At 48.3% G+C, this 8,251-nt stretch overlaps 1 protein-coding gene across 11 annotated transcripts in view; it reads left to right on the top strand.

The window, feature by feature from the left end:
• The first annotated feature begins 709 nt into the window (after positions 1-709).
• Positions 710-8,251, top strand: part of PLCB4 (phospholipase C beta 4) — a 208,693-nt gene continuing 201,151 nt past the window's right edge. For 6 of the 11 annotated variants that reach the window (XM_053380664.1, XM_053380670.1, XM_053380668.1 and 3 more), the window contains exon 1: positions 710-812. The gene's annotated coding sequence lies outside the window, so the exon portion shown is untranslated. Of the gene's footprint in view, positions 813-881; positions 984-1,120; positions 1,237-1,601; positions 1,712-8,251 lie in introns of those variants that run through there. The other 5 variants (XM_053380665.1, XM_053380658.1, XM_053380667.1 and 2 more) reach the window with 3 other exon arrangements.

Genomic DNA, 8,251 nt, shown 5'->3' with positions numbered 1-8,251 from the left:
AAACTCTTTTGAGGATTGTTTCGATTTGGGGGCCAAATGATGCTGCTATGCTCCTGTTGGCAGGTATCGCTGCCGCTGGCCGCCTCCACCTATGCGCAGGCACCGACAGTAAGGCGCCTCCTGCCTTATGCGCGCACAACAAACGCCGTGCGGAAGAGAAAGAGGCACCGAGCAGGGCCTCGCCTTTGTGCACTTGTCATGCACAGCTTGCAAGTGCCCTGGGTGGGAGGAGGGAGGCAGGAGTTTGGCTGGCGCTTCTCTCTCTCTCGTCCTGCCCCTGGCGGCGGGGAGACGCCAGCAGCCGGAGAGCCCTGGCCATGCAGAGTGCGTAATAATGCATTTTATAAAGCGGGTGGGCCCCCGTCCTTGGCGCGCGCATAACCCTTTTCTGCCCCCCCAGCCTCGATCAGCAATGCATAGGATTACATAGACGCCCCCCCCCCGCCGTGCCTCTTTCCTAGTCTGTGCACGCGCCTGCTGAGCACCCTCCTCTCCCACCCCGGCTGGGCCGCGTTTGCTGGAGGAGCGCGCGCTCCCTTTGCGCGCCGGCGGAGTTGGCGTCCTTTTCTCACGCTTGCTCGGGGGAAACCACCCGGGAGTAGCAAGTCCAGCGGCGGCGTCCGCCAATAACAAAGCACCTCGCCAAAGTCTGGCCCGGAGGGAGGAGGGAGAGAGGGAGGGAGTGGGAGACATCGGGGAAAGCCGCCCTCCCTCTCCTTCCCGGAGCATCTTGTGCAAACAGAAAGGCTGGTTGGCTGCTGCTGCTGCTGCTACTCGCCTTTCCTCTCCGGAATCCTCCGGCGGCAGCTGATGTAAGACCCTGGCGGGAGCAATGGCAAAACCAGGCGGGGAGGAGGAGGTGGTGGACGGGGGGAATGCGGTGCTGCTGCTGCTGCAGGCACAGGGCTGTGTTCCGTGCTGAGGTCGCCAGCCGCGCGTCAGCGGATCTCCGGCGCTGGCGAGTCTAGGGGGCCGGCCGGCAGGTACAAGGGGCGCGGAGTTGCCATCGCCTGGCGCCTGGGAGGCGCATAGGAGGCGCGCTTGCCTGCTATGCAGAGGGGGCTGCAGCCTGACCGACCCCTCCCTCGGGGGTCGGGAGAGACTCTCCATTCGGCTCGTCTCACTTTTGAGACAGACACACGGTTCCCTTCCTGCATCTACCTCCTCTCTCCAGCTGGCTCCGCGCCCCTTTACTCGGAAGTAAGCCCCGCGCTGCCCCGCGGGATTTGCTTCCCGGTAAGCGCGCGGAGAGGAGAGCCGTCGGCTAGTTCCTCGCGTTAGGTGGGCGGTGGGTGGGCGCTCTTTCTGTTGTTGTTGTTGTGGGTAGTCCTTGCGTGGCTCTGCTCTTTCTCCAGCCCTTCTGGGGCGAAAGCGCTTTCTTGGCTCCCGGTCTGCTTCACCTTGGCGCTTTGTTCCCGGCGAAATGCAACATCCCCACCCCCTGCCCTCCAGCGGCACTGCTGGCAGGTCTCTCCATAGAGCTCCGCTTGCATCCGAACCGTTTTTATTAATACTGTAGAGATTATTATTATTATTCGGTACGTGCCGAGCAGGTCACCTTTTCCTCCCACCCCCGTATGTGCATCCGGGATTAAATGTCAGTGCCCTCTGCAGTTCTTATAAATGTTTCCCTAGCTTCAGGTCTAACTTTTAGCATTTCTGAAGCGTTCGCACTCCAGTTTCAGAAAGGGTGGCCTCTGTTTTGCAGAAGGTAAGCGACACTTTTCTAGGATGTGCATGGGGGGCGGGGGGGATATGCTTTCCTATCTGAATTATTTCCTGGTGTTGTTTAAATTAAAACTTAAATAGCTTATTATTATTATTATTATTATTATTATTATTATTATTATTATTATTATTTATTATGAAGCAGGTGCTGAGTGTTTGTGTGCCTGGAACCCACCAAGTTATTAGTGCTATGGCTGAATTTTGTGTGATGAGACACTAGCTGGTTAATCCAATTTGGGCTTTGTCAGTTGCAGCTGGGCAATCTTAAATGCATTGCTCTTATTAAACTACCTGGCTGCATCATTCTGTTGCTATTTCTCTTAGAGTCCCCTCCCCGCCCCCCCTTGCTGGTCTGATGAGGTAATATGGAGAATAATATTTGGAAGCTGCTAAGAGAAGCGTGAAGACTTGTATACTGATGTGTTTGGGCTGTAGCTGTAACACAGGTGATAAACCACCAGTTGTAATTCCTGCCCAAGGTGAAGAATGCCTAGGGAAACATTAAAATAGACATAACTGTTGTTCCCAGTTAACGTGGGGGTAAAGGTTCGTGGAATACTGAGTGGGACCAGTTTTGCCCATCTAGTTAAGTCTACAGTGACAGGCAGCTCCTTTCCGGGGGTTTCAGCCAGGGAATCTTTCCCAACATTACTTATAAATGTTGGGGATTGAACCTAGAACCTTCTATTCCGGTGAGCTATGTCCCTTCCCCTAAATGTGATATGGGAATACGATATAATTTATGAAAAATGGCCGGTGTATATTTTTAAAAAGGCCTGCCTGCATGTGCTTATTGTTATTATTTAGTGAGAGGTTGCTGATGCACAACAGAATATTAATGATTTCTGCTACCTTGCCTGTTGACTTTTGTCAGAGATCTCACCCACACCCAGTGCTTCTGGAAGCCCTACTCTTTTGCAGAAACAAGGGAGACAGGGAATGGTCCACATTCCCTTTCTGCTGATGATGTTCTGTTCTGGAGCCCAATGTGGTGATCCCAAACATGGGTGCATGCGCTCATGAGTTGTGGTGGGTTTGTTTGTGTATGGCAATAATGCCTGTGTTGGAGGGGGACCATGCCATTTGTGCAGTGTGTCACAGGGGTTTGTTGTGCACACGGGTCAGAAATCTGGTGCGTGAATTATGAAAATTGGAGTCGTTTCCGTGGGGGAAATCTGTGGGGGGAAATCAATGTGTCAAGCAGGAAACAAGTACCTTCTGAAAGCTGCTGGACTTGTTGCTATGCAAGCATGTTTAGATTACGGGGGGAGCGGTTATAAATGGACTGTATGAGAGGATGCTATAAACAACAGCAGACCCCCCAAAGTTTCAAGTTAAGTGGCTAAAACGCTGCACTTTTAAGGAAGCCAATAAAACATTGCTGTCCGGAACATGCAGTGTTCCGTGAGCATTCTTTGACAACACAGTTGTGCAGCTTTGCCAGTTGCGGCTTGTCCTTTGTGCCAAAGAAGGCAAGCTGTCCAGCTCTGTAAGAGCAACAGATAGCATTGCCATGCAACTTATGTAAGTAAATATTCAATGTTGGTTAGTGTAGCCAGTGTCGGTCTAGTCTACTGTAAATTATCACGCACAGTTTATTATCTCTATAAACTGCCTCTGGATCTATTCTATGAAGGTATTTGTTTTTTGTTTGTTTGCTTGCCTTTCAGAAAACACAGTCGATGCTTTGGGACTTAATGATACAAATCTTCCACACTACAGTAAGACTTAAGTTGCGTGTAAAATGAACAGGTTGTTTTTATTCAGTATCCCACCTTTGCTCTAAGAAGCTCAAGGTGGCTTATATGGTTTTTTCCTTACAACAACCCTGTGAGGTAGGTTGGGCTGAGAGATTGCAACTGGCCCAGGGTCACCCAGGGAGCTGCAATGGCTACATTGGGATTTGATCCCTCTTGCCTCCCAGGTCCTGATCCAACACACTAACCAAGGAAATAATAGAGATGATGATTAAAACAGGTAGGTTTCACTGAACTTACTTTTTTCAAAAAGAAAGAAACTTTGTTTCCAAACGACGTAGCATTCTGTTGCAAAAAATTATAACCAGTAAAGGTATTTGCCACAGAGTTTCCATGTACCTAAAGCCCTTTGAAATCAATTGACTTGAGGGTGCCTAACTGCGTGTCAAATCATGGCTCTTATCTTTGCCTACGAACACTCTGATGAAGAGTTGATTGGAGCTAGCTAGCAACTGTCAAAACAATTCCAAAACCTTATTTGATCATTGGGTATGGATTCATATCTGCTTGCATAACAATGCTCTTTGCTTTACAGCTGCACTCCCACACACAGGAGCGTTGTTCTGAAACACAGGTCTTTTTATTTTTATTTTTAAAATGAATCCAGAAATATCCTATGAACAGCCTATAATCCAAACAGTTGGCTCTGTTGCATAGGAAAAGCTGCAGGTGGAAAGCCCCCCTCCCCCACCACTGCCACCCAGCCTGTTTTCAAATATAGCATGTTAGACCGCAATGATCTCTTGTTCTGTAACCCACCAAATCTAGGGAATCAGTGTGCTGCAGTATATGCTGCTGCTGCTGCTGCTTCATATAAATCCACAATTCTCTTGTCTTGACTTTTAGTGCCATATATTTTTTAAAAAGCAACTTCTGTGGCTATACTGTTTCAGTATCATTTTGGCAGTAGCGTTGGACTCGGAGCTCTGTTGCGAGCCTGTCAAATCAGTTTGCCTCCTGCCATGAAGGGGGGGGGGGATGGTGGAGAGAGAGTTCTTTGTTTAATGTAACTTTAAGTACTTGATGCCTTGAATGTAAGGTGAGGACATGTCTTAATGCTATAGTCGACTCCTGTTACACATGCATATGCACTTGCGGGTGGCGCTGTGGTCTAAACCACTGAGTCTCTTGGGCTTGCTGACCAGAAGGTCAGCGGTTCGAATCCACACAGCAGGGTGAGCTCCTGTTACTTTGTCCTAGCTCCTGCCAACCTAGCAGTTTGAAAGCATGCCAGTGCAAGTAGATAAATAGGTACCACTGTGGTGGGAAGGTAAATGGCATTTCCGTGTGCTCTGGTTTCCGTCACGGTGTTCCGTTGCTCCAGAAGCAGTTTAGTCGTGCTGGCCGTATGGTCCAGAAAGCTGTCTGTGGACAAACACCGGCTCCCTCTGCCCGAAAGTGAGATGAGCGCCGCACCCCATAATCGCCTTTGACTGGGCTTAACCATCCAGGGGTCCGTTAGCTTTACCTTACCAGATGTCATTGGACTCCCACTTCCAACAGACCTAGTCAGGGACGCTCAGAGTTTAGCCCAGGGACATTGGGGGTAGGGCACAAGCTTCCCACTCCAGAAACAGATAAACTTTGATTCTGATTTTTTGTGTTTATTTGATAGGAACTAGGAAATGAATGTATTGTTGTGGCTCAGCAGCATCCCTTGTTGCTGCACTTTCAATGGGGGCTCTGTTTACACATGTAGATCTGATTCACATATTCCCAATGATGAGTTGTTGTTGTTGTTGTTGTTGTTTTGGAAAGCCAGTAGGTTTTATTACAAGCATAGGGAACCTGTAACCCTTCAGATGTTGTTGAACTCCAGGTCCCATCAGCCCCTGCCATCATGAACAGTGGTTGGGGATGATGGGATCTGGAGTCTGATAGCATCACAGTTCTATAAGCTTGTTGTATAAGCAAGACATTTCCCTCCTGTATGTGATTATCCACAGCCGTTTCTGGGTATGCACGCATGAGGACCGTGTAATGTGGGAACTCCTCTCTTGTGGATACAGCTGGGCAGGAGGAAATTCCAGCTCTGGGTGGAAAAAGTGCTGCTGTTTCAGGAATCCAATGATCAAATCTCTGTGTTGCATTTGGCTATCTTTGTGCGTGCCTGGAGATAGCTGGGACCACTTGCATGAAGAGTTAAAGGTCTTGGGTGAATCAGCTTCCCCACTGCTTTTAGCAAGCAGCATTAACAAGCCTAGAGCAGTTCCATACAGAATAGAAAACAAGGAGGTTGCTCAGCGCAAGAAAACAACAGCAAGCCCACTAAAAGGGCGAGAAATAAAAGAAGAAATTTAAGAGCAACCTTTGACTACCAACGTGCATAAAAATCAAAGGCACTTATGTTGGTCAAAAAGAGGGCTGGGATCTTAGGAAGTCCCTAGTTGGGTTATACCTTTATTGGGAACGATTTGGATTTCGGAGTTCATTAGCTACCGAGTTATGCAACAGATGTCTAATGCACTCATGCATTTATTTTTTAAAAAAGATAAAACTATATAGCAGGCCATTGAAATGCAATTGTTTGCTACATCTGTATCCTTCATTTCCACCAAATGGTACTCAAGGTAGTGAACAGCAATAACACAACTACAGTAAAATACATTTAAAAATGCAATAGAACACAAAATAACAGCACAACCCTATATTTCTACTTAGAAGTAAATTATATTGATTTCAGTGAGGTAACTCCCAGGAAAGTGGTATAGAATGTTAGACTAATAAACTCCAAGGCAGCCTTAATAAAACAGAACAAAACAGAACAAAATAAAACAGAACTTCAGGATTCTTAATGCCAGTGTACACAATCACTGTGTAGGTTAAGTGATTTCTAGTTAGTGATGTGTTTACAAGCCACAGATTTCTAAAATACGTGGGAATGCTGGGTTTGTGTCAATGTTTAGCAAACCTCTGAAAAGAGAGGGTTTTTAAAGCTGTTCAGGAAATGCTGGGCAGCTTGCATATCAAGGCCCTGTGACCACCCGGTTCCCTAATGTGCGAATAACTAGACAACACACAGCATATTGATTTTGGGATCAAATAAGGCCACAACTTTATTGGTTACAGATGTGAAGGTTTGGCCATAGGCATTGAGGCAAGCAACTGTGTATGTCACTCCAACCTGTCCGCTGGGAGTGTTTCTAAGGGTGAAGCCAGTGGGGGGGGGGGAGAGATGCCCTCTGACTTGTGTCAAATTGCAAATGGTCCCCGTTGAAGGAGTGGTATGGCCCTAGCCCCTGTTTGGGCATCAGACAGGAGCTACTCCTCCTGCATCCTTTTAACAGGATACCCTTACCCGCGGAAGGGCAGGAGGAGGCTACAACCTCCTCTCCAACCAAAACTAGGCTTACCCAATGCCCATCTGCCTTATGAAGTTGTGACGATTGCTGTGAGGTAGGTGAAAACCCAAATGGTGATGCCCATTAGCCGTGGGAAGAATTCCTGCCCGGCCCCTGAAAATTAGGCAGCCAGCGTTGTCCATAGCAAGGTTGTACCGTCCGTAAAAAAACTCCGATTTGAGGGAGGGTGAGAACTGACGCAGCAAGAGAGAGGCCAAAAGCCCCCACAGGCTGGGCATTTAAACTTTGCCAAGGGCCACAATTAGTTGTTTGGTCCTGCACCCATGGGGACGCCCCCTAACTCCTGCGGCAGGAAGATGATCCGGCCTGTGATAGACAGGCTTACCAGGGAAGCCCGGGGCCTTCCCACAAAGCTGCCTGCCCTATAAGGGGGCAGACTTACAGTCAATATTCTGCAGGTTCCTAGCCTGAAAAAACGACAGTAATAGAGCTGCTTTAAAATTATATTAAGGCCTTAGTGAATGCTTTCAGAATACAAGGTTTGTGATCATTCTAGGCTCCTGGGATACAGCAGCCAGGATCGATCTTGCAGACAAACTTGATGCCATCTCCTCTGGGGTTTCTAAATCATCCAGTTTAGGGTACTTAGTGAAACAGGTACACTGAAACATATAAAAATTGAATCCAGCAGAAGTTTTCTCAAGGGCAGCTGTGTAGTGTAATCAGGTTGCAAAAATAAGGCAACAGTATTTGGATCCACCCTGCATGTCGTTGACTGCCTTTCAGTAAATCCGCAACCTGGGGATTTTTTTTATCCAAGAGGCCTCTGCAACTTCCAACCTGGTAGTGCAGCCTTCTGCAGAGACCCTCTAGGCTGTTGCAGCATGCCACTGGTAAAGGTAAAGGTAAAGGGATCCCTGACCATTAGGTCCAGTCGTGGCCGACTCTGGGGTTGCGGCGCTCATCTCGCTTTATTGGCCGAGGGAGCCGGTGTACAGCTTCCAGGTCATGTGGCCAGCATGACTAAGCCGCTTCTGACGAACCAGAGCAGTGCACAGAAACGCCGTTTACCTTCCTGCTGGAGTGGTACCTATTTATCTACTTGCACTTTGACTGTGCTTTCGAACTGCTAGATTGGCAGGAGCAGGGACCAAGCAACGGGAGCTCACCCCATTGTGGGGATTTGAACCACCGACCTTCTGATCAGCAAACCCTAGGCTCTGGTTTAACCCACAGCGCCACCCGCATCCCTATGCCACTGGGACAGTTGTGCATTTAAACTGTCCACACACCATTCTTCTTTATTAGTTCTGTGCAGGGCTCCCCCCCCCGAACTCACTGGAACTCAGTTTTGGCACCTCTCAGGTGGGTGTCATTGCCATTCAAAGAGAAAAAAAGTATAAAGGTAAAGGACCCCTGGATGGTTAAGTCCAGTCAAAGGTGACTGTGGGGTTGTGGCGCTCA

This window comes from Podarcis raffonei, chromosome 3, assembly GCF_027172205.1.
Source record: "Podarcis raffonei isolate rPodRaf1 chromosome 3, rPodRaf1.pri, whole genome shotgun sequence".
Classification (NCBI taxonomy): domain Eukaryota; kingdom Metazoa; phylum Chordata; class Lepidosauria; order Squamata; family Lacertidae; genus Podarcis; species Podarcis raffonei.
This window is presented reverse-complemented; position numbering and strand designations above follow the sequence as displayed.